The sequence below is a fragment of the Pan paniscus genome, chromosome 23, assembly GCF_029289425.2.
Source record: "Pan paniscus chromosome 23, NHGRI_mPanPan1-v2.0_pri, whole genome shotgun sequence".
Taxonomy (NCBI): domain Eukaryota; kingdom Metazoa; phylum Chordata; class Mammalia; order Primates; family Hominidae; genus Pan; species Pan paniscus.
This window is the reverse complement of record NC_085927.1, coordinates 56,382,176-56,408,347: the sequence shown is the minus strand read 5'-3', so window position 1 is coordinate 56,408,347 and position 26,172 is coordinate 56,382,176. Positions and strand designations below refer to the sequence as shown.

At 53.1% G+C, this 26,172-nt stretch overlaps 1 long non-coding RNA gene across 1 annotated transcript; it reads left to right on the top strand.

The window, feature by feature from the left end:
- The first annotated feature begins 9,650 nt into the window (after nucleotides 1-9,650).
- On the top strand, nucleotides 9,651-26,136 carry LOC129395187 (uncharacterized). The gene is made up of 3 exons (XR_008622694.2): nucleotides 9,651-11,714; nucleotides 13,232-13,512; nucleotides 24,830-26,136. It is a non-coding gene; the product is annotated as an uncharacterized LOC129395187 (long non-coding RNA).
- The last annotated feature ends 36 nt before the right edge of the window (nucleotides 26,137-26,172 follow it).

Below are 26,172 nucleotides of genomic sequence, written 5' to 3'. Positions count from 1 at the left end.
TCCTAACTCCCATACCTCCCAATGAGACTGCATTTGGAGACAGGGTTCTTAAAGAGGCAATGAAGGTAAATGAGGCCCTGAGGGTGGGCCCTAACCCAACAGCACATGTGTCCTCATAAAAGGAGGAGATGGGGACACGGACACACACAGGGGGGATTGTATGAGGACACGGAGAGAAGGCGGCATCTGCACTCCCAGGAGTGAGGCCTCAGGAGGAACCAGCCCTGCAGACGCATTGATCTCAGACTTTCAACCTCTGGAAGCATGAGGAAATGAAGCTCTGTTGTGTAAGCTGCCTGTCTGTGGTGTTGGTTACACCAGCCCTGGCAAACTCATACGAGGGCACAGGCTCAGAGTGGCCGCCAGACCCTAAGGGTCACATAGCTGGTGATGGCAAGGCCACCGCCAGCTCCCCGCTCCTCTGCTCAAAGCAGAACTGGACACAGGGATGGCAGGGCAGGGCTGCTCCGAGTGGGCACAGCGGAGCCCTGAGCTTGGTGGGTGGCCTGGGAAGGAGGCTTGGAGCCTGCTCACACCAGGGGCCAGCGGGGCCCTCAGACCCATGCCTCCCGGCCTCAGAGCCTTGAGGGGAATCGGGGGCAAGATGACAGGACTTGAGAGGAACCGGTGACAAGTGGTAGCAGGGCTCTCCATATAGCCTGACACCCCTGCACTGTCCACTGGCTCCTCAAGGCCATCCTGTTATGTTTGTCTGTGGCCAAAGGCATGGAAATAAGTCGGTGAGAAGCAGGGGTGTGTCAGGGGCAGGCCAATCCAAGTTCATATCCCAGCCCCCCCTCACCTTCTGAGACGGGACCTGGAACCAAGCAGGTGCACCTGGAAGGTTCGTACCTTGGCATGTAGTATCCAGGCTGTCACTCCACATGCACAGAACCGCATATTTTATTACACAGGACGCCAAGGCACAGAGGGCTCAGGAACCTGCCCGGGGCCACCGAGGAGAGGTGGGAAGGAAGCACTCCAAGCCCCGGGGTGTGCAAACTCTGGGTTCCAGGCCGTTCCCCACATCACCTTGTCGCCACCCCCCAGAGATGGCAGCACCTGGCACCAAATGGCACTGGGAAGTGCCGGCGGTTGCTGTTTTCATCCTGATTAGGGGAGAAGGGGTGGGGCCAGGGCTAGGGAGGAAGGCCCCTGGATCTGGAGCGGTGAGAGGTTTGGGCGAAGAGTCCCAGGCTGGGAGTTGGGGTTCCTATAGGAGACCGAACAGAGCAGCAGCTGGTGGCTCTCAGCTCTGGGCCAGAGATGGCAGCCTCGCAGCCAGAGAGCTGAGGGGCCCAGTCCCACTCCTCAACAGTCAGGGCTCCCAGGAGGCGGCCTCACTCTCACCTTTGCTACCACTCCTGGCACCGGGTTGTTGCCAGGAATCAGTGGGAAGGTGGTGCTTCCTTAGCCCCTCCTGCGCTGACACCTGCCTCCCACCCCTGAAAATTCCAGGAGCTAGAAGTGTTTTAGCTCCAGATGCATCTGGGTCCTTGTGCCCTGGCATGGGAGGGTCAGCGGGCAGTCCACCCCCAGTCTCCCCTGCTACAGGCATGTGGGAGGCACCCCATAAGGGTCATGGCTGGGAGAAGGGATCCAGGACAACCTCATCTTTTTTATTTTATTTTATTTTATTTTTGAGACGAAGTCTTGCTCTGTCACAGAGGCTGCAGTGCAGTGGCTCAATCTTGGCTCACTGCAACCTCTGCCTTTGAGTGATTCTCCTGCCTCAGCCTCCCCAGTAGCTGGGACCACAGGTGTGTGCCACCATGCATGCCTGGCTAATTTTTGTATTTTTAATAAAGACGGGGTTTGGGTTTCACCATATTGGCCAGGCTGATCTCGAACTCCTGACCTCAGGTGATCCACCCGCCTCGGCCTCCCAAATGGCTAGGATTACAGGCCTGAGCCACCGTGCCTGGCCAACCTCATCATTTTTAGAGAATCGAACTGAGGCTGAGAGCACCCCAGGGATGAACTTATCCTGATCTCTCCTTGGTGCCAAGCCCTATGCTGTGGACATGTGTCAGGGAGGAACACTCAAGATGGTCCCCTGGCCTTCTTATCCAACAGAGAGGCAGAGGCAGGCAGGCAATGAAGTCACAGTGTGGTCAATGATGAGACAGAGAGCCACAGAAGCTGAGGAGGCTTCCTGGAGACCGTGATACTCTAAGAGAGGCCAAGGAGTGACCAGAGGTTAACTAGGATAAGACAGTAGGAAGAGGATTCCAGGCAGAGGGAACAGCATATGCAAAGGCCTGATGGGAAGAGAGAGAGCTCCACTTGTTCTGTTTACCTAGGAAAAAGCAGGAGCTGCCATGAAGGACAGCCCATATCCCAGGGCAGGAAGGAGCCATGGCCGGGTTTCAAGCAGGAACAACTGGATCCCATCAGTGCTCTTCTGGGTATAGACTGGAGGCCTCCGGGTGATAAGCAGGTGGGAGGGGGTGCTGTGCTTTGAATATTTGTGTTCTATATAAAATGTTTATTTAGAAACAGAGTGCTCATTCCCCAGTGCTGCAAAGAAACAGCACTCAAACATAAATTTAATTATCTCAGCAAGGCCATTTTTACTTTCTGCAGAAAGGGTGCTCATCGCAGATGGAACAATGGCGAGAGCACACCTGAACAAAGGAGGGAAGCAATTTTTATCCCTTACGCAGTTTGTCCCTGCTACTGTGTCCTGTCTCCATTGGCTACAGCCAGACAGCACAATTTAAACTAAAACCTGATTGGCTAACAGTTTAAAACTTTTCTAAAAAGGTAAAAGTAATGGAAAGACAAAGGAAAAGAGGAAGTTGCTTAAGCCAAATAGGGAAGGGGCATAGGCTGCAAGCGGGAGCATGCCTGTGAGCAGGTACAGCACAAATATCTTGGTTAAGGTTCAAGGACATAGAATGTACTATGTTGCCCCATGAGCATGTTTAGCAGCTACATAGGCTAGGGCTTAACAAAGAGTTATTAGCACAAAGCAAGGAGGCTTGAAGGAAGTTAGTTTTTCAAAGAAACTATTATTTTTAACACTTATGATTTATTTAACAAGAAGGGAAACTTTGAAGAGGAATTTTTACTTTCTACATTTGTCACCTCCAAAACTCATGTTGAAATTTAGTCCTCGGCTGGGTGAGGTGGCTCCTGCCTGTAATCCTAGTGCTTTGGGAGGCTGAGGTGGGAGGATCTCTTGAGGCCAAGAGTTGGAGGCTGCAATGAGCCAAGATTGTGCCACTGCACTCCAGCCTGGGCAACAGAGTGAGACCCTGTCTTAAAAAAAAATTAATCTCCAACATGGGGAGTATTGAGAGGTGGGGCCATAAAGAGGTGATGGGATCATGTGGGCTCTGCCCTCATAAATGGACTAATCCATTCATGGCTTAATGGATTCATGGGTTAAGGGATTAATGGGTTATCATGGGGGAGGGGGGAACTGGTGGCTTAATAAGAAGGGGGAGAGACACCTGAGCTAGCTCGCTAGGCTTCTCAGGCCCCTTGCTGTGTGCTGCCCTGCGCTGTCTCGGGACTCTGCAGAGGCTCGCCCTGCCAACAGGAAGGCCCTCCCCAGATTCGCCCCTCGGCCTTGCACTTCTCAGCCTTCATAACTGTAATAAATAAATTCCTTTTCTTTATAAACTACCCAGTTTCCGGAATTCTGTTATAAGCAACAGAAAACCTACTGAGACAGGGATCTGAGCAGCTCTTACAGAGCTCTTCCCACCACCAGAGGTGTGGAGGGGTGTGGAAAGCAAGCCCCTCCCCACACTGTGGCTGTTGTTCCTGGGAGAAAGGCCACTGCAGGGCTGTGGCAGGGCAGGGTGAGGACCTGAAGAGCAGCTGAGCTGGGGGAGGGAGCTCTGGGCACAGGGCAGGTGGGCACGGGCAGGCCAGGAGGTCCCTGGGTTCTCTGTCTGCCACGGAGATCACACAGCCCCCATGTGGTCAGTGAGGGGCGCCCAGGAGCTGGCACACTAACCTCGGAACCCAGCTCTGGAAAGATGGGGAAGATGCAGGGACAGAGAAGGGAGCCCAGGGTCCGGGACTGCTTGGGGCCTGGGCTCCGGGCCATGCCGTGGAGCAGCACCCTGGATCCCCTCCTGCGAAAATGGCACTGGAATCTTCTAAGGCCCCAAGGCCAAACCCAGGCCTTTGGCAGAACCCAGTTTCCCAGGTTTTGAGATAAAGCACAGACTCCTGCAAGGCCCGCATCATCAGGCCCGACGGACATCCAGCCTCAATCCCGGTGTCCCCCGCCAGGCCCTAGGCTAGGGGAGCCCTGGCACAGGCACAGTGCAGTTACAGATACGGAACACGGGGGATTCAGCCTTGCTCCCGCCTGACCTGGGAAGGAGGCAGTGGGGCATTACTGTGCCCATCCCACAGACGGAAAAGCTGAGTCCTGAGAGGTAATGTGTTTGGACCAGCATCACACAGCTAGTTCAAGGCCCAACCAGGATACCCTATGAGCCCACAGCAACCATGTCCCTGACACCACCAGCCTGAAAAGACAGGGACAGTGACAGAGCGATGCAGCCACAGGGCAAAGAGATGGCCTGGGGGCTTGGAGGAGCTGGAGGAGACACACACAGCCAGGTGTGTGAGGGTGCAAGTGTGAGAGTGTCCGCTCCTCGGTGGAAAACACGCGGGACAGCAGCGTTTGGGAGGAGGGAATGACACAGGTTAGGAGTGGCTCGTGAGAAAGGTCCTGGGACAGAGCAACACCCGCCAAGCCAGAGCAGGGACCGGGAGCGGAGGGGGTGGCCCAGCAGCAAGAAGCCATCACAGTGGAAGAAGGGCAAAGACTCCACCACCAGCTCAGTGTCCGCCAGCAGGCACCTGTGATCTTGGGGTCAAGGAGCCAGCCCTGCACACACTGAGAGGATCCCTCGCCAGGGGTGAAGACAGGTTCAGCACCCTGAGCCACCTGCCCAGAGGTCCACCCTTCATCTGCTGCGGATCCCAGTCTGTCCTGTCCCCTCCTCTCCTAAACCACCCTGGGCCCCCTGAGCCCCTACTGGGGCCTCCCACAGCCTCTCAGCGCTCGGCCTCCCTCCCACCATCCCCTTCACTTCTTTGTGCTAACAGAGCTTCCCGGCAGGGCCCTCCTGTGGGTCTCCCTGATCCCCGCACCCCTCAAACCCCTGGGCCTGCAGGTGCAGGACGCCTGGCCCTGCTCCTTGCCACTGCTTCCAGGCCATCCTCCCTCCCCAGCCTCTGCAGGAGCCTCCTCACTGGACTCCCTGTTTCTTTTCTGCACAGGCCCCCTCACCCCGCCCACTTTCCTCTCCCTGGGGCCACCCTCTTGCTTCTCTGCGCAGGGCCTGCTGCTCACCTATGGGCTTGTAGCCCTCCCTGTGATCCTGGGGAGCCCCTGCTGTCCCTCCTGCCCGGCCCACTTGTCCCTCCAACGTCTGCATCACTCCATCCCTCAGCCTCCTCAAGTCTTTGCTCAAGGAACACCTTTGCTCTGGGATCCACCCTGACCACCTGCTTTAAAATCACTCCTGTATCCACCATGGCAATCTTCCTCTGCTATTTTCTATTTCTTTCTAGCACTATGCATTTTTGTTTGTTTGTTTGTTTTGTTTTTGTTTGTTTTTTGAGATGGAGTTTCACTCTTGTTGCCGAGGCTGGAGGGCAATGGTGCAATCCTGGCTCACTGCAACCTCATCCATGTGTTTCCTTGATTTAAAAATGCCACTGGGTGTAAGATGCACCACCAACTTAACACCTGTTTCCAGGAAGACCTGAGACGCTGCAGCCATGCACACCCTCGTTGTAAGTTGCATCAGCATCCCAGGCCCACATCAGTGTCGGGGTGGTGAGGAGGGAGCATGGAGGTAATGGAAGAAGTGGAGGACTTCTCCTGCTGTGACTCTCCAGGGGGTTTGTCCCTGCAGTTCGAAGGCTTTGCCAGGCCCCAGGGAAGTGGCAGAGGGCATGCTCCTGCCGCCAGCTTGGGATGGGGATTGCAGCGTGGAACTTGGGGTTCTGGCTTCTGAGGGTAACTGGTTATGCCACCTTTTGGCAGCAGGTGACAGCACAGCACTGGGACGGAGGAGTGGGTTAGTTATCATGAGAGTGGGTTATCATGGGAGTGGGTTAGTTATCATGGGCATGGGTTAGTTATCTTGGGAGTGGGTTAGTTATGAGAGAGGGTTAGTTATCATGAGAGAGGGCTAGTTATCATGGGTGTGGGTTAGCTATCTTGGGAGTGGGTTAGTTATCATGAGAGTAGGTTAGTTATCATGGGTGTGGGTTAGTTATCTTGGGAGTGGGTTAGTTATCTTTGGAGTGGGTTAGTTATGAGAGTAGGTTAGTTATCATGAGAGTGGGTTAGTTATGGATGCGGGTTAGTTATCTTGGGAGTGGGTTAGTTACCATGGGAGTGGGTTTCTTATCATGGGAGTGGGTTACTTATCATGGGAGTGGGTTAGTTATCTTGGGAGTGGGTTAGTTACCATGGGAGTGGGTTAGTTATCATAGGAGGGGTTCATTATCATGGGAGTGGGTTAGTTATAGTTATGAAAGTGGGTTAGTTATCATGGGAGTGGGTTAGTTATCTTGGGAGTGGGTTAGTTAGTTATGAGAGTGGGTTAGGGGAGTGGGTTAGTTATCATAGGAGGGGTTCATTATCATGGGAGTGGGTTAGTTATAGTTATGAAAGTGGGTTAGTTATCATGGGAGTGGGTTAGTTATCTTGGGAGTGGGTTAGTTAGTTATGAGAGTGGGTTAGGGGAGTGGGTTAGTTATCTTGGGAGTGGGTTAGTTATAGTTATGAGAGTGGGTTAGTTGTCATGGGAGTGGGTTAGTTATCTTGGGAGTGGGTTAATTATAGTTATGAGAGTGGGTTAGTTATCATGAGAGTGGGTTAGTTATCATGGGAGTGGGTTCATTATCATGGAAGTGGGTTTATAATCATGGGAGTGGGTTAGTTATCTTGGGAGTGGGTTAGTTATCTTGGGAGTGGGTTAGTTATCTTGGGAGTGGGTTAGTTATCATGGGAGTGGGTTCGTTATCATGGGAGTGGGTTAGTTACCATGGGAGTGGATTAGTTATCTTGGGAGTGGGTTAGTTATCATGGGAGTGGGTTCGTTATGGGCATGGGTTAGTTATCTTGGGAGTGGGTTAGTTATCATGAGAGTGGGTTAGTTATGAGAGTGGGTTAGTTATCATGGGAGTGGGTTAGTTATCTTGGGAGTGGGTTAGTTATCATGGGAGTGGGTTATCTTAGGAGTGGGTTAGTTATCATGGGAGTGGGTTAGCTATGAGAGTGGGTTAGTTATCTTGGGAGTGGGTTAGTTATCTTGGGAGTGGGTTAGTTATCATGGGAGTGGGTTAGTTATGAGAGTGGGTTAGTTATCTTGGGAGTGGGTTAGTTATCTTGGGAGTGGGTTCCTGATAAAAGAATGGGTTCAGTGCACACTCTCTTGCCCTTCTGCCTTCTTCCATGGGGTGTTGCACGAAGAAGGCTCTCCCTAGATCCTGGCACCTTGCTCTCGGACTTCCAGCCTCCAGAGCTATAAGCCAAATAAACTTCTATTTTTTATAAATTACCCAGTCTCAGATACTCTGTGATAACAGCACAAAAGGGACTAAGACATCATCTAATGTACTTTATTTATTTATTTATTAAGACAGAGTCTGGCTCTGTCACCCAGGCTGGAGTGTAGTGGCGCGATCTTGGCTCACTGCAACCTCCACCTCCTGAGTTCAAGCGATTCTCCTGCCTCAGCCTCCTGAGTAGCTGGGATTACAGATGCAAGCTACAACGCTGGGCTAATTTTTGTATTTTTAGTAGAGACAGGGTTTCACCGTGTTGGCCAGGCTGGTCTCGAACTCCTGACCTCAAATGATCTGCCCACCTCGGTCTCCCAAAGTGCTGAGATTACAGGTGTCAGCCACTGCACCCGGCCACTAATGTACTTTAACAAAAACAACAAAAAATAGATATAGTCTTGCTGTGTTGTCCAGGCTGGAATGCAGTGGCTATTCACGAATGCAGTGGCTATTGATGGGTATGGGCAAGGCCTATACTGCGCCCGGCGTATATAAGCTCCTTTTGGGGGTAGCTCCCCAAAACGAGAAGCAACAAAGATGGACACACAGCAAAGCTGTGGGCGTGTCTGCCACAGGCCAATGTCCCTGGATGCCTTGGGTGGGGTGGGGCTGAGGCAGGCAGCCTGCCAGGCCAGAATGCATGAGGCCCTGGCCCTGGGCTTGTGTCCCTAGGGATGCAGTGAGCACAGACCTCCCTAGAGGGGGGCCTGGCCCGCCAGAAGCCCAGCCCTGGCCCCTGCCACCAGCCTGTCCTTCCTCAATTCCTAGCTCCAGCCAGATCCCCAGAGATGAGTGACCCTGATGACCAGCAAGGGCAGGCCCGCCCTCCTTCATCTCCCTCCTCTCACCCGGCCCACCCTGGAGGAGGAGTGTGGTGTGAGTGTAGCCGCAAACCCAGTCAGCTCCCCTGGGCTGAAGCCCCAGAAATGCTGCTCCAGGACCCAGGCAGCTCCAGTCTGCCCCACGTGGCTTCCAGGGGCACAGCCCTCAGCACAGAAGGCTGTAGGTGTGGCCTGCAGCAGGGGGTGGAGGCTGGGAAGGGCCTGGGGGACCCAAGGGATGGGTCAAGGCCTGTTCAGAGCCAGACTCCAACCACCTGCTCCCGAGCCAGCCCTCAGGCCCTGCTCTGCAATGGGTTCAGTTGCCCTGTGTTCGCCTTCCGGGCCCCAGCCCAGGTAGGAGGATCGTGGCACACCTGCTGGCTGCAGGCGGCCCTTCCTTCTCCTCAGGCGAGGAGGTGCCCACTCTGAGCTGTGCAGCCGGGAGCCAGGGTGAGCTGAGCCCCCACCTGCTGCCCCAGGGAGACCCTGCCACGTCTCTCTTAGCCTAACTAGCTGTGCGTGAACCTTCCACCTGCCCTGCACTGGCCGGTCCCTAGGCTCACTGGGGCCACCTTGTGGTTGCTCACGGCCTCGGCCCCGCAAGTTGAGGCCTGATTTCCACACTGGCTGCATTTGTCCTCTGTGGACTTTTGTCCTCTGTGCCACCTTCTTGGGTGGCACCCGCCACATGCTGTGCTGAGCTACTTCTTTTTTTTTTTTTGAGGCGGAGTCTTGCTCTGTCGCCCAGGCTGCAGTGCAATGGCGCTATCTCGGCTCACTGCAAGCTCCGCCTCTCAGGTTCACGCCATTCTCCTGCTTCAGCCTTCCGAGTAGCTGGGACTACAGGTGCGCGCCACCACGCCCGGCTAATTTTTTGTATTTTTAGTAGAGACGGAGTTTCACCATGTTGGCCAGGCTGGTCTCGATCTCCTGACCTCATGATCCGCCCGCCTCGGCCTCCCAAAGTGCTGGGATTACAGGCATGAGCCACTGCACCTGGCCTGTGCTGAGCTACTTCTAAACCCCACAGAGGGCCAGGTGTGCTGGCTCACGCCTGTAATCCCAACACTTTGGGAGGCCAAGGCGGATCACCTGAGGTCAGGAGATCGAGACCAGCCTGGCCAACATGGTGAAACTCCGTCTCTACTAAAAATACAAAAAATTAGCCGGGCATGGTGGCAGGCACCTGTAATCCCAGCTACTTGGGAGGCTGAGGTAGGAGAACCACTTGAACCTGGGGTGGGAGGTTGCAGTGAGCCGAGATCGCGCCACTGCACTCCGGCCTGGGCGACAGAATGAGACTCAGTCCCCCCGCAAGAAAACTAAACACCATGGGGGAAGACGCACATTTTCATGTATAGGCTCTTCCTGTTTCACATGAGGAGCATCGCAGGATGCATCTGTTCTGACACAAGGGGCACCAGGTCGCTGGAGGCAAAAAGAGGGATCCTGAGAGGCCATCTGGGAAAGAGAGAACTGAAAGACAGTGACAGCAGTGACGATGGCTCACACCTCCTGTGTGCCGGGCACCGTTCTGGGCACTTTATATGAACCAGTGAAGAGAGTGGCTGTCAGCATGAGAGGAGCTCTGGGGACATGGGGATGTCTTGCAATGGGGCTCCTTCCTCCACCTCCCCATGAAGCCTTTGGTAGACCACACAGCCTCATGTGCCTTCAGGTGAGTTTGTGTGGAAGTGCAGTGTGGGGCATGCAGGCCTGAGAGCGGGGGCAATGCCTGTCCCCTTGGGATCACTTCACCCTCACAGGGATGCTGGAGCAGGCCTGGGATCCCCCCATCATACAGAGGGAATGACCAGGGCTCCCAGAGCCGGAGCACAGTGTCCAGGCTGTGGCTGCTGAATGACCCAGGCCCTCTGGGGGGGCTGCTCCACCCGCCATGGCCCTCCCAACCTCCCTTGCTTTCCAAGGTCCACCCAAAGCCCCAGGCCTCTCAAGTCTCCTACATCCCCTCTCCCCCTAAGGTCCCAAAGATTTCCCAAGGTCCCTTAGGCCTCTGGAGGTCCCCCAAGGCTCCTCAGGCCCCCAAGGCCCAAAAGATCCTCCAGAGACCCCTCAAGGCCTTCCCAGGCCCCTCAACGATCCCCAAGGCCCCCCAGGTCCCTTAGGCCCTCCTAAAGCCCCACAAGGTCTCCTAGGTCACCTAAATTCCCAAGACTTCCCAAGGCCCTATGTGGCCCTCAAGACCCCCAGACCTCCCTGCATCCTGAGCCCTCCATGAGACCCTGTCAGCAGCTGCCTCTTCTGGGATGGCCAGGCTGAAGTCCCCAGCGGTGAATCCACCTGTTCAGCTCCTTGCTTCCTGCCACCAGCTATTGGTCCTGGGCTGACCTATGGTGTGGTGCCTTTGGAATCACGTGACCACCAGGCATAGTCACATGTTGTCAAACATGGCTACCTACAGCACCACCATAGAAGAGATGGAAGTGAGTTCTTCTGCAGCACCCCAGAGCCGGCCTGCAGTCAGGAAGGCCTCCCCAGAGGCATCCACGAAGCTGCCTGCCAACCTGGGTGCCCCAGGCATGGGCCCCTCTAAGCCTGCCCTAGGAGGAGAACAGTTTGTGTGACACAGGGGGTGGAGGCTGGGTCTGAATCTTTTTTTTTTTTTTTTGAGACAGAGTTCACTCTGTCGCCCAGGCTGGAGTGCAGTGGTGCAATCTCACCTCACTGCAACCTCCGCCTCCCGAGTTCAAGCGATTCTCCTGCCTCAGCCTCTCTAGTAGCTGGGATTGCAGGTGTGCACCATCACGCCTGGCTAGTTTTTGTATTTTTTAGCAGAGACGGGGTTTCTCCATATTGGGCAGGCTGGTCTGAACTCCTGACCTCAGGTGATTCGCCCACCTCAGCCTCTCAAAATGCTGGGATTACAAGCGTGAGCCACCGCGCCCAGCTGGGTCTGAATCTTTAACAGTTCCCCTCCACTCCTGGAGCCCCTCCCACAGCCAGCCCTTGCTCACCAGCGGGGGAACCAACAGCCCCTTCCTCACCCCTACATACCCCTCCTGGGGGTTGGGGTCTCTCTCCACAATACCAGTGCCGGGACGCATCCCTCGTCTTCTCTGCTCCTTTCCGTCGTCCGGAGGCCTAGGCCCAGTCATCCAGCCAGCCTCCACCCAGCTCCTCTCCCTGCACACAAAGACTGACCCCATCAAGCTGCACTTCCTGAAACACACCCACAAACGGGAAACTCAGCCTCCCCTTTGCCCACAGGATGCCCATGGGCAAAACTGTCACCAAGAGAAGAGAGGAGGGGCCCAAACCGGCTCTGTCTCTGTGGAGAAAGAGCCTGCCTGGGGCTGGACCCTGGTTGTGTGGCTTCAGGTATGAGTCCCTTCCCCTTCCTGGGCCCCAGTCCCCTCACTGCACACCTAGGGTGATGACATGTCATGGCCCAGGGTTAAAAGCACAGACTGGAGAGGGACTCCCTGGGCTTTACTTCTGGCTCTGCTGCACACTGGCTGTGTGACTCTGAACAAGTAACCTAGCCTCTCTGTGCTCGAGTTTCCTTGTCTGTTAATAGGGATCAAACAGAATATAACATCAAGGTCATTAAGAAGAGTCAGTAAATTAATGTTTATAAAGTATTTATTATTTTTATTTTATTTTATTACTTTTTTTAGATACAGTCTCACTCTGTCACCCAGGCTGGAGTGCAGTAGTACAATCTCGGCTCACTGCAGTCTCTGCCTCCTGGATTCAAGTTGAGTGTCATGCCTCAGCCTACTGAGTAGCTGGGATTACAGGCCCTGCCACCACACCCAGCTAATTTTTTATATTTTTGGTAGAGATAGGGTTTCACCATGTTGGCCAGGCTGATCTCGAACTCCTGACCTCAAGTCATCCGCACACCTTGCCCTCCCAAAGTGCTGGGATTACAGGTTTGAGCCACTGCGCCCAGCCAGAATTATTATTATTTTTTTTTCTTGCTGATTTGAGTCCCTTGTAGATTCTGCGTATTAGTCCTTTGTCAGATGCATAGTTTGCAAACATTTTCTCCCATTCTCTAAGTTGTCTGTTTACTTTCATGATTATTTCTTCTGCTGTGTAGAAGCTTTCTAGTTTAAGTAGGTCCTGTTTATTTTTGTTTTTGTTGCATTTGCCTTTGGAGCCTTCGTTATAAATATGTAGCCTAGGCCAATGTCCATAAGAGTTTTTCCTAGGGTTCCTTCTAGAATTTTTATGATTTCAGGACTTAGGTTTAAGTATTTAACCCATTGTGAGTTAATTTTTGTATATGGTGAGAAAGAGGGATCCAGCTCCATTCTTCTGCATGTGGCTATCCAATTTTCCCAGCACCATTTATTGAATAGAATGTCATTTCCCCAGTTTATGTTTTTGCATACTTTGTGGAAGATCAGTTGGCTGTAAGTATTTGGCTTTATTTCTGGATTCTCTATTCTGTTCTATTGGTCTATATATCTACCTTGATACAGTGCTTGGTACCAGTAGACACTTCCTTGATACTGTCTTGATTACTACATCCTTATGGTATAATTTGAAGTTGGGTAAGGTGATGCCTCCAGATTTGTTTTTTGCTTAGGATTGCTTTGGCTATTCAGGTTCTTTTTTGATGCCATATGAATTTTAAGGTTGTTTTTTCTAATTCTGTGAAGAATGATGTTGGTATTTTGGTTGGAATTGCAGTGACTCTGTAGATTGCTTTGGGCAGTATGGTTACTTTCACAATTTTGATTGTTCTAGTCCACGAACATGGGATGTATTGCCATGTGTTTTTGTCATCTATGATTTCTTTCAGCAGTGTTTCATAGTTCTCTTTGTAGAGATCGCTCACCTCCTTGGTTAAGTATATTCCTAAGCATTTTACTTTTTGTGTCTAGGTACTGTAAAAGGGATTGAGTTCAAACTCCTGACCTCAGGTGATCCATCCGCCCCAGCCTCCCAAAGTGCTGGGATTACAGGCGTGGACCAACCTGGTGAAACTCCATCTCTACTAAAAATACAAAAATTAGCCGGGCATGGTGGCGGGTGCCTGTAATCCCAGCTACTCAGGAGGCAGAGGCAGGAGAACTGCTGAACCTGGGAGGCAGAGGTTGCAGTGAGCCGAGATCGCGCCGTTGCACTCCAGCCTGGGCAACAAGAGCGAGACTCCATCTCAAAGGTAAAAAAAAAAAAAAAAAAAAAAAGGGATTGAGTTCTTGTGATTGTCAGCTTGATCATTGCTGGAGTATGGCAATGCTACTGATTTGTATACATTGATTTTGTAACTTGAGACTTTACTTAATTTATTTATCTAATCTAGGAGTCTTTTGGAGTAATCTTTGGCCTTTTCTAGGTATAAGATCGTATCGTTGGCAAACAGATATAGTTTGACTTCCTCTTTTCCAATTTGGATGCCCTTTCTTTCTTTCTCTGGCCTGATTTCTCTGGCTAGGAATTACCCTATCAGGTGTTCTTGCCAGGTCCTCACTAGGCCCTGAGTAGACAGAGATGAACCAAAGGAAAATACAACATACCTACAAGTAACCACCTCCCACGGCAGCTTGGGGTCCTGGTTCAAAGGGTTGTTAGAGGCAGGATGGAACATTTATGCCTTGGGTGATCAGGGAAGGGTTCTTGGAGGAGAGGGCATTTAAGCTGGGCATGGGAGCCTGGGCTGGTAGTGACACAGGCACAGGGCACAGAGACCCAGGCAGCCCACTGATCAGCTGATTGATCTGCAAGAGACTGAACATGGGTGGGTGCCAAGTCAGCTGGCATCAAGAAGCTGAAACGACTTTGTTATAGAGCTGAGAGCAGATTCTTAAGCCCACTTGTTTGGTGCCCTGCACATTGCACCTGCCTGGCAACACGACAGGGGTGGCCATGGCACTGGCCATGCTGGGGGCCAGGGAGGGACAGGATGGGCTGGTGACCTCCCGACACAGCTCCTCTCACAAACCTCAGTGGATCCTGAGGTTGGAGGTCCTGACACCAACATGGCACATGAAATAAGACCCTTGGAGGCTGGCCTGCCCCACCCTATGCAGTGCTTCTGAGTTGTCCCCTCTTTAGGCCTCCTGTTCCTGCCAAACCCTGAGGCCCTCAGAAGCCTCTGCTAAGAGCTGACCTGGGAGCCCAGGGCCTGCCTGGGCAGAGACTGTGCCCAGGAGCCAGTGAGCTGCCCTGACTCCTGGGAAGGCAGCCAGCACCTGCACTAGCCTGCCCGGGTGCACCTCTTCCCTCCAGCTAACTCTGGTGCAGCTATCAAGACCCAGCCTGGCTGTCACCTCCCATAAGAAGCCTCACTGACCCCTAGGCTGGGCCAGGTCCTCCCATGGGGTCTCCAGCCTTGGGATTTCCCTCTGTTTCAGGGACAGAGCAAGGAGTTATATGTAACAGAAAAAAACAGCTCAGACCAGCTCAAACAGAAAAGGAAATCTATTAACTTCTGTAACCATTATGTCCAGGGTATCTTCAGAAAACTTGGATCCAGGGCTCAAAGGGGGCCTTTCTTTATGTTGGTTCCATCTCATGGTGGTTCCAGACCAACATTCTCCCCTGTCAGCACCCCTGGACAAACCAGAGATTTCCTCTGCCCGATGGTTCTAACAAAAGTTTGAGAACTGGACCTCACTGGCTGTGATTAACCTGGCCGAGGTCACCTGTCCATCCCTGAAGCATGAAGGACTGAGGCTAGCTCTGCCTGGGCTATGTGGCCTGAGAGCTGGGGAGGAGAAGAGGTATAGTTAGCAGTTGAAGGGGAAATGGAATCGGCCAGGCAGTAGCACGGCTGTCTACCTCACTGTGGCTGGCTCCCCACTAGACTGCCTACTGCTCAGGCAGGGACAGTGTTTAAGCCCCATCTGTGCCCCAGCATTGCCCTGCATAAGGCAGCACAGAGTAAGGGCTCTAGCAGACCAGCTTTGGTTAGGTTCCTTAGGGCCTTGCACATGCTGTTCCCTCTGCCTGGAACAGCCCTGCACTGCACCCCCACCCATTGCCCCCACTTAGTACCACCTCATCCAGGGATCTGGAATTCTAGGAATTCTGATTAGATGCACATTAGACTCACTCATACTCTCCTCCCAGCCTTCTTACCTTTCTTTCATATTTTCTCTCTTCTCATCTTTCTATGTTGCATCCTAGGAAATTTCTTCATATCTATGCTCCATTTTACTGATTCTCTCTTTAGCTGTTTAACTCATAGTTTCAACATTTGTATTCTTTCACTTGTAAAAGTATATTTGGTTCTTTTTCAAATCTCTCTGGCCTTTTTTTCTCCAATAGACTCTTTTGCCTTTTTGATCATCTTCCTTATTCCATTAAATCCTCCTTAATTGGCTGGGTGTGGTGGCTCATGCCTGTAATCCCAGCACTTTGGGAAGCTGAGGTGGGCAGATCACCTGAGGTTGGGAGTTTGAGACCAGCCTGACCAACACGGAGAAATGCATCTCTGCTAAAAATACAAAATTAGCTGGGAGTGGTGGTGCATGCCTGTAATCCCAGCTACTTTGGAGGCTGAGGCAGGTGAATTTCTTGAACCTGGGAGGCAGAGGTTGCGGTGAGCCGAGATCGTGCCATTGCACTCCAGCCTGGCCAACAGGAGCGAAACTCTGTCTCGAAAACGAACAAACAAATGAACAAAAACAAAAAACTTCTTTAATATGCAGGCAGATTTAGCTGGAATTCCTTAGATGGAATAAGGGAGACAATCAAAAAGGAAAAATTGATAGATGAATAGACTTCGTCTATTTCTTTTCTTTTCTCTCCCTCCCTCCCTTCCTTTTTTTTTTTTTCCTGGCAGAGTCTTACTCTGTCTCCCAGGCTAGAGTGCAGTGGCACTATCACAGCTCACTGCCACCTAGACTTCCCAAGCTCAAGTGATCCTCCTATGTCAGCTTCCTGAGTAGCTGGGACTACAGGCATGCTCCACCACATCCGCTAATTTTTGGACATTTTTGTAGAGATGGGGTTTCGCCATGTTGCCCAGGCATGAACTCCTGGGCTCAAGCAATCTGCCCACGTCGGCCTCCCAAAGTGCTGGGATTACAGTTGTGGAGCCACCACGCCTGGCACTTCATTTATTTATTTATTTATTTTATTTATTTATTTTTTTAGACGGAATCTCGCTTTGTTGCCCAGGCTGGAGTGCAGTGGTGCCATCTCGGCTCACTGCAAGCTCTACCTCCCAGGTTCATGCCATTCTCCTGCCTCAGCCTCCCAAGTAGCTGGGACTACAGGCGCCCGCCATCACACCCAGCTAATTTTTTGTACTTTTAGTAGAGACGGGGTTTCACCGTGTTAGCCAGGATGGTCCCAATCTCCTGACCTTGTGATCCGCCCGCCTTGGCCTCCCAAAGTGCTGGGATTACAGGCTCGAGCCACCGCGCCTGGCCGGCACTTCATTTATTTCAAGCAGTTCTCAGAGGTCTAAATCTATTTGTTATTTCTATTGAGTCTCGCCTTATGGTGGCTTGTCTCCTTGAGGTGTGTGTGTATGTGTGTGTATTTGGTTGTGCTTCATCTGTAGGAATCCTGAAGGCCTAAATTGGGATGCTTTCCTCCAGAAAGAATTTCTGTTTGCCTCTACCATTTTATCACTGACCAGGACCAATTTAATTTAATTTCTTGAGTGGGGATTTTCCTGTCTATGAGGATAGTGTAAATTTAACTTCAGCGCTGCAGGAGAGCAAATGGTTGCAAATCCTCCAGGGACATTATTATTGTTCTTAAATGTTTCCACCTGGAGCTCTGAAGCAGACACCCAGGTTTCCCAGAGGGATCCCTGTCCTGGCAGGCAGATTTGGTTGGAACCACCCTCTCCTTAGGCGGGTAGCCTCCTTTGAGGGTCTCAAGTCGGTGTAGGACTCTTGGGTTAACTCCCCCGACTCACCACTCTGCATTTTGCATTACCTAAGGAAAGTGCTTATTGCTCATCTCTGGTTCCAGACAGTTTGCTTTATTTATTGCTTGTTTCTTTTGAGGAAGGAGGGCTTCCTTGTGATCTTGGCAGTGCAATAATGTTATGTCTGTAGACATTTACTTGCAATCAGGTAGCAGATGGCATTTTGGGATATCTGGTCACTATGCTGCCAGAAGTCAAGTTGACTCATTAGCTCATTCTGGGAGTTACATCCTTGGCTGCCAACATGGCTCTCACCTTGCTCCAGAGGAGTACTTTGGAGAGAATTCAGGGTGTACATTTTCTGGCTAAGCCATGGAATGGGGCCTGGCCGCTGCTGCTTACTCCTCAGCTCTCATGCCTGTTTCCAGGCTTCAGGGTCCTGCAGCAGTCCCCCTTCCTGGTGACCTCATGGGTTCCTCAGAGGGCAGCCAGTGAGATGCTGTGACTCAGTGCAGCTGGAATGCACAGCAGAAAGAGTGAGGGGGCACCTGTGTGTGTGCTGGTGCACTGGGATGTGTTGAGGGTGTTGGTAGTGGGAAGAGCCCTAGAATTGTTCAAGCCAGTCATCTGGATTGGACGTTACCTAGAAAACTCCCAGATTTCCTCTCCGTTTTAGGCACCACAGATACAACCTAATGGGCTGCTTTGCAGATGGCCAAAATGAACAGAAACGCCTGAGTGCAACAGAAAGCAATCCCACACCCCCTCGGAGACAGGCCTAAGCTCTGCTTACCCTGAGGGCTCTCCAGCCCTCACACCCTCCTCCTCTCCTCTCAGGCACATTCAGACCCACGCTGTCCACACTCACTCGTCCCCAGACCAGCCTTGCTACCTGTGTCCCTGCTTGGGGGGTCTGTCTCCCTAGGAGATGCTACCCCCATGAAGGCAGCCCTGGCCTGGACCTCATTCACCCACGAGTATTTATTTATTTATTTATTTAATTTTTTGAGACGGAGTCTTGCTCTGTCGCCCAGGCTGGAGTGCAGTGGCGTGATCTCGGCTCACTGCAAGCTCCACCTCCCGGGTTCACGCCATTCTCCTGCCTCAGCCCCCCGAGTAGCTGGGACTACAGGCACCTGTCATCATGCCCGGCTAATTTTTTGTATTTTTGGTAGAGACGGGGTTTCACCATGTTAGCCAGGATGGTCTCAATCTCCTGACCTTATGATCCACCCGCCTCGGCCTCCCAAAGTGCTGGGATTACAGGTGTGAGCCACCTCACCCGGCCCAGGAGTACTTATTGATCTTCCCTCTGTATTTGACCCTCTGCTCAGTGCCACACAGTGGAAGGAGCTGGTCTTGGCCCTCTGGGGTCATCATTAGGGAGACAGTAATACAGGACAGTGACAGCTGTAATGCATGATGCAGTGGTTGTGGGAACAGACGAGGAGCACCCTAGCCTGCCCAGAGGACAGGGAAGGTGTCAGAGGAGGCAGCATTTGAGCTGCAGCTAGAACACCAAGTCATACGTTGTCAAATGTACAAACTGGGGAAGGGGCCAGTGGGGGATGGGAGATGGGGCTGACTGGTGGGCAGGGCAGACCTAGAAAGGTCCAGAGATGAGGAGCTGCCCGTGACCCTTCAAGAGGGGAACAACCCTCTCAGATGTGTATTTGGGATGATAGATTACTGGGTTCTCTGAGTCTGAACCTCACATTTCTGGAACCTTTATGGCTTTGTAAGAGGGAACTAAAGTATCGTTCTAAAGCTGTTCTTCATGATACCCAGGGTGAGGAGGTAGACTTTCCTGGCTTAGATTAGTGAGAATCACCCCCATTTGCAAAGTGCAGTACAGTTCACGCAAATGACTTGCACAAGAACCCTTGGCTGGTAAGTAGAGTGCACCAGCTACCTATTGCTGCATAACAAACACCCCACAACCTCATGCCTTGAAACAACACTTCGTTATTATTTCTCAGGGTTCTGTGGGTTGGCTGGGCTCAGCTGGGTAGTTCTGCTTGTGGTCTCTCATGCAGTTGCCGTCAGATGGTGGCAGAATGTCCAAGATGACTTATCACTCACATCTCTGCACCCTCAATGTCTTCTGGGTAGCCCCTCTCCATCAGGCTGGTCAGACTTCTTAGGTGGCAGCAGTCTCCTTAGAATGCACAGGCCAAAGCTGCTGGGTCTTGTTAAGGCTCAGGCCTGGAACTGGCACAGTGGCACTTCACTGCATTCTGTTGGTTGATGTGAGGGTTAGGGCCAATCCAGATTCCATGTGGAAGGGGACTAAACAAGGGAGGAAACACCAGGAGGCATGGTTCCCTGGGGCCATCTTTGGAGATTGGCTGCCACACAGTGAACCTTGCCTTCAGGCTCTGTCTATGCATCTTAACCACTGTGACTCTTCTCCTCTGGAGAGGCCATAGCCACAGCTGGGGGTCTCTGTTTGAGTTACAGTGAGACCCTGCTTCTCTGATTAACTGCTCCTGCAGTCACATTTTTAGTATGTGATGCTCAGAGATAGTCCATGGGATGTCTGTATCAGTTATCTATTGCTGTGTAACAAAACTCCCCCAAATGTAATAGCTTCAAACACAACCATTTATTCTTTCTCATGAGCCTCCAGGCCCACTGAGTGGCTCTGCTGATCTGAGATGGGCTCACTTCTGAGGTCACTAAGGGTTGGCGACATGGCTCTGCTGTCTTAGCTGGGCTCACATTCCTGGGACCTCAGCTGGGACAGCTGCTCTCGGCTCCATGTGGTCTCTCATCCTCTAGCACAGGGCTCCTGAAGGGCAGAAGAGCACTTAAGGCCTAGGCTCAGAACTGACATCACTTCCGCCTCACTGTATGGTCAGAACAAATCATAAGGCCATCTGCCAGATTGCAGGGGTGGGGAAATAGCTCCCACCTTCCCATGAGCTGAAATGTCACCTTGCAGAAGGCGTGAAGGCAGGAAGGAGTGGAGCCATTTGTCATCAGCTGTCATTGTGCCTGTGTGCATTTGAGAGGGGCCCTTCCCAGCAGCAGCCAGCCCACGCCAGGTAGCCGGGCTGGGTGAGCCAGGCTGGGCTGGGTCTCAGGCCCCGTGCAGCCCTCGGTGAACACCTTTATGTGTAGTCTCATGACCCTGTCTGACGCTGATGACTTGACCATGTAGCTGCTTCACACAGACCAGGCCAGCTTGGGAACTGGGAATTAGAAACAAGATTCTCGTTCGCCAGGAGCCGTTCATTTGAACTGGGGAGAGTGCTGAGCCCAGGAGCTCTGGCCGATGACAGGGTGCCTGGAGAAGCAGGGAAAGCAGCTCAGAGAGAGGAATAAGAAGAAAGGCAGGGGCTAAGGGAGGCCATTTTGAGGGAGAGAGGGAGAAGTCTCCCCACAGCCCCACGGGAGGACTGCCCTCGATCCAGGGGGCTTCCAGCTGCTGGACCCACCCTCGCCTGTCCCGGCCATGTAGCATTTCCTCAGCTCTGTCCATCTAGTGGCAGTATTGCTTTAAAAATGAGATGCTTCCTGAGCCACCAGCTCTGCAGAGAGCCACAAAGCTCCTTTTGGGTCCGTGTCAGAATTCTGCTCCCCAGACGGAGATGGCCTCATGGGCTGCTCTAGCACCAGCCTGTGCAATGTGGTCCATGTGGCCAGAGAGCTGGAGGCTAGGGGCTTGGCATTCCTGGGACCCAGAAGCGGCTGGGAGACTGTCGGGGCCTGCAGCAGCATGGGAGCAGAGGGTAGCAGATGGAGGGTCCAAGTTCTAGGGCAAGCTGAGGCCAGGAGACCTGTCCCTAGCCCCCCACCTGCCAATGCCAGCGGGAGCCAGGACAGCGGGACATGGGTCCTTCAGGGGACAGCAGGCTGGAAGATGAGGAGGCAGAGACTCAGGCTGGAGGCCCTAAGAACCCCTGTCACCAGGCGGCCACATAAGCCACATCATCCCCTCAAGCACCCAGAAACTGGAGAGACAGCAGTGGAGGAGGGGAGGGATCTGGGGTCTGATGTCACTGGGCTGGCCTCGGTTTTTTGTTTTTTGTTTTTTTTTTTAGATGGAGTCTCACTCAGAACGCCCAGGCTGGAGTGCAATGGCGTGATCTTGGCTCACTGCAACCTCCTCCTCCCGGGTTCAAGTGATTCTCTGGCCTCAGCCTCCTGAGTAGCTGGGATTACAGGTGCATGCCACCATGCCTGGCTAATTTTTGTGTTTTTAGTAGGGATGGGGTTTCACCATGTTGGTCAGGCTGGTCTCAAACTCCTGACCTCATGATCTGCCCACCTTGGCCTCCCAAAGTGCTGGGACTACAGGCATGAGCCACTGTGCCCAGCTGGGCTGGCCTCATTTTGTGCCCACTGCCCAGCAGAAGGGTCTCAGGAGGACACTCAGAGGGTTACAGGCAAAGCAGAGAAGCTACACCTTCTCTGGGCATGTGGGGCATAGAGGGAGGTAGAGTTTTTTTGGACCCTGGAAGTGTGGGGTCCGTCCCCCTCTTATTTCCCGGAAGAGCCCCAATTTGTTACCATGTCCACACCCCAAAATTAGAGGGGAGATTCTGATTTACACTAAAGCCAAAGCTCTGTCCTGTTGGGCCATGGCCAGGGCATTCACCAAACTCCCCCTCCATGGCCCAGCTCCCGACACCGGGGATGTCTGGCCTCTCTCTGGGGAGATCCCACATTCCCTGCAGTCCACCTCCCATCCAGAAGCTTCTGGAATCCCTCCCTCCTGCCCCAGGTCCGCCTTCCCCTCCACAAGCCTCACCTCCAGTCCTTTCCTTGGAGATGCCGTCCCCACCTCCAGGAGCCCACCCAGACGGACCCAGTGAGAAAGGCTGTCTGGCTCTGGGCTTGTCCCGTGAGCCAGAACCTGCTGCATGGACTGGCCCCGACTGCCCTGCTCCGCGGTGAAGGCAGGTAGGACAGGATAGGCGTCCCCACCCCTCTCCTCTGGCCTTCGCCTCACTGGCAAGAGAAGAGCCCCTTGCAGGAGTGAACGGGGTGGGAGATGGGGAGAAAGCCCGGCCTGAAGGAGTGGGTGCTGGTGCCTGTCCCACTGCTCTAATTCCTGCTGCTGTCCCCACGCTGATCACAAAAGGACACGATCATATTCACCTGACTGGGGTGCGGGAGCGGGGGCCTCTCGGAGCCCCTTCTCCACACGGGTTGGGGGGCTTCACCCGGCAGTATTGCCACAGTAAAGGGGCCAGGTGTCCACATTTACAGAGGCAGAAACAAAGAGATTCAACCCCCCTCATCACTGCAGGTGGGTGCGCAGGGTCATAGTCAAAGCAGTGACTCTCAAATGTTGGAACTGCTGACTATGAGAAAGACAAGAACTCTCGTTATCTCTGAGACTGGCAGCCTGGGGACAGTAGTCCCCTCCTCCACCAAAGAAGCTCCTGGGTGGGACTTTGGGGTAACCCACCTCTTGGCTGGCCAGAGTCATTGTGGGTGGGTTCTGGTGCCCTGTGTGTTATGCTGGGCAGACATCCTTTCAGGATGGAAAGCCGCCTCTTCACCTGTGTCCTCCGGCAACATCTCACCACGGGCCTCTGGTTCTATGCTCAACTGGTCTCCTCCCCGACCCCTGCGCTTCTCCAGCCACCCATGCTCTCAGATGCACAGCTCACCTTGTCCCTCTACAGCTGAAAATCCCCAGTGCCTGCAGTACAAAGGCCAGACCCCTTAACCCACCCCTGCCTACCTCTGGCCTCAACTCCCACCCTACTCTCCACCCCTACGATTTCGCCCCTCAGTAATATTAAATTGCTTATAGTCCCAAACCCTCCCCTGCCACACAGAGTCTGTTTGATTCCTGTAGGTCTTTGTATATGTTTTTCCCCTTGGCTGGAATTCAACATTCTTGTCTGCCTGGAGAACCTTCAAAACCCAGTTACCCTGGACAGCTTTCACAGACATCCCCCTTCACTGTCTCTCTAGAGTGACCTGTCCCTTGGTTTTGCTCCACAGTATTTGACCGAGTATGTGTGTATGTCTGTCTCCCCAGCACAGCAGACGGGACTTACCAAGGGCGGGCCACACATCTGAAAAATTAGGGGCAGAGTCCAGCACAGGGCTGGGCACAGGCAGGCCCCCAACAATGGTGCATGGCCCAGATGAAGTGAAGCAGCTTTGCCCCAGTCTTGGCCTCAGGAAGCATCTCTGAAGTGTGGATTTGGGGGTCACAGTGGGTACCCCACAAAGGCCAGCCTTGGGAATGCTCCTGGCTTCCACTCGAACAAAGCCCCCCTTCTCCTCCCAGAACACCCTGGCCAGGAGTGACACTGATGGATCACTCACCCTCCTGCCGACTGCACAGCCCCGTCCTGGACTCTGGCAGACCACGAGCACTGGCTTCCCAGCAGAACCTGGCTTGACCCCAACAAGGCAGACATTGTGACGTTCACCCATGTAGAGATGTAGAGAGAGCCATCTCAGACCACTGACCTCCGCAACCAGCAGATAATCAGCATCTTGTTTAAGACTAAGTTAACTTTAAGACTAAGTTTGGGCCGGGCGTGGTGGCTCACGCCTATAATCCCAGCACTTTGGGAGGCTGAGGCGGGCAGATCACAAGTTCAGGAGATCGAGACCATCCTGGTTAACACGGTAAAACCCTGTCTCTACTAAAAAAAAAAAATTAGCCGGGCGTGGTGGTGGGCACCTGTAGTCCCAGCTACTCGGGAGGCTGAGGCAGGAGAATGGCATGAACCCAGGAGGTGGAGCTTGCAGTGAGCCGAGATCGCGCCACTGCACTCCAGCTGGGGCGACACAGCGAGACTCTGTCTCAAAACAAAACAAAACAAAACACTAAGTTTGTGTGGCTGGGTGCAGTGGCTCATACCTGTAATCCCAGTACTTTGGGAGGCCAAGGCGGGTGGATCACCTGAGGTCAGGAGTTCGAGACCAGCCTGGCCAACATGGTGAAACCTTGTCTCTACTAAAAATACAAAAATTAGCCAGGCATGGTGGTGCATGCCTGTAATCCCAGCTACTCAGGAGGCTGAGGCAGGAGAATTGCTTGAACCCGGGAGGTGAAGGTTGCAGTGAGCTGAGATCATGTTACTGCACTCCAGCCTGGGTGAGAGAGTAAGACCCTGTCTCAAAAAAAAAAAAAAAAAAAGGACTCAGTTTGTAGGATTTTATTACATCAACCAGAGGAGAAGACTGAGGTCCAGAGAGGAAAACAGACTCACCCAAGCTCCCCACCAGGCCTCCTGACTCATTGCCCAGTGCTTCCTGCTTGTCCTGCCTGACCTCCTCACATGACAGGGACAGAGGCCCCAGCTCACACGTCCACTGCTGATTCCGCAGAGGCAAAAGTTCAGAAAAACCAAGCCAAGTCCATTTCTCTGGGTGTGCAGGCGAGCAAATTTTGTGGACAGAGAAGCCTGTGTGCCCTGAATCATGCAAAGGAACCAATTAACCAATTTTAGCAGAAGTTGGAACTTGCAGGAACCAAGCGCTCTGCCAATAGCTCCTCCTTGTCCCCTGTGTCCCCCTGAAACAGGTGGCGGTGTGCCACGATGTCACCCTGGATTTAGAGTTTCTTAGCTTCGTGAGAACCCAGAACACACACCGCCTGCATCCCCGAGGCCAGCTGGGTGGCTCTGGCCTATTTATAGTGTCCTCATCCATCTTCTTTTCTTTTGATCAGGGCAGGACCCGATCTCGGAGGAGCTGCAAATCTCGGCATGCTCGACAAATTCCAGCAGGGCATGAATCATGGGCTCCTGCCTCGTGAGGGCCCTCCTCTGCCAATGGGGCTGGTGGAGCTCTGGGGCTCGCCTGCTGCCCAGCTTGGAGGCAGAGCCGGGCCTGACGGAGTCCTCCCTGCACATTCCAGAGAAGCTCAAGCCAGCTTTCCCCCCGGGATCTCACCTGACACTGCAAGGCAGAGTGCCCCACGAAGAGAGGGTTTCCTTCGCTTGCCTTTTTGCCCTGGCAAGACTGGCAACCAGGAGTCCGTGAGCACCGGTGCCTCCTCAGGGGTGGCACCTCTTTCTGGGAAGCCACACGGGTCTCAGACAGCTGTGCCCTTCCTGCTGCCCTCCAGCTGCCAGAAGGCCATAGTTCCCATGTGCCCTGGAATGTGGGACTCTCTTTGAGACATCCACTTGGGGACCTGTCCTCAGGCCCTGGGGTCAGCACACAGGTGGGCAGTTTCTTTGGGCTCAGGGTCAGGCTTCTACTGGTGGGTGAAGGCAGCCCTTTGTCTCATGTCTTGCCCCAGCGTTCTTGAGTAGCAGGCTCCCTCCCCCATCCTCTTGGCAGCTGTCCCTCCCTGCTCCCTCCCGGTGACCACAGCCAAGCCAAGAGGCCTGTGCTCTGTTCCCCACACGTCCATGTAGAGTGGCTGGACACCGGTGTTGATTGCTGTGGAGGTGGCTGGAGGGAGTGGACATTCCATTGTAATGATGGCAAAAATAGCCATGATCTTTCAGCCACTGCTGAAACTGCTGGAGTCAGGCCCTTCCCAGGTATGATTTGCCCTCCCTGATGACGCATTTGTCTCCCAGATGTGCAGATGTGGAAGCCGATGTCCTGGGGATCAGGGGAACCTCATGAGGGAGGAGGCAGGGGGCCAGGACTGGCTCCTGAGCTCTGCAACCCCAGTGTTGCCGTCTGTCTTTTAATCTTTAAAAAGAAGATACAATGATATAATTAGGATGCGGCAATCTCAGCACTGGGAGGCCAAGGCGGGGCGGATCACTTGAGGTCAGGAGTTTGCGACCAGCCTGGCCAACATGGTGAAATCCCATCTCTACTAAAAATGCAAAAAAATTAGCCGGGAGTGATCTCAGCTACTCAGGAGGCTGAGGCAGGAGGATCGCTTGAACCGGGGAGGCGGAGGTTGCAGTGAGCCAAGATCGCACCACTGCACTCCAGCCTGGGCAACAGGGCAAGATTGTGTCTCAAAAAAAACAACAAAAACAAAACCAATAATAATAATTAGAATGCTGACACTGTCTCTAGCTTTTCTGGGTCTCTCCCATTCCT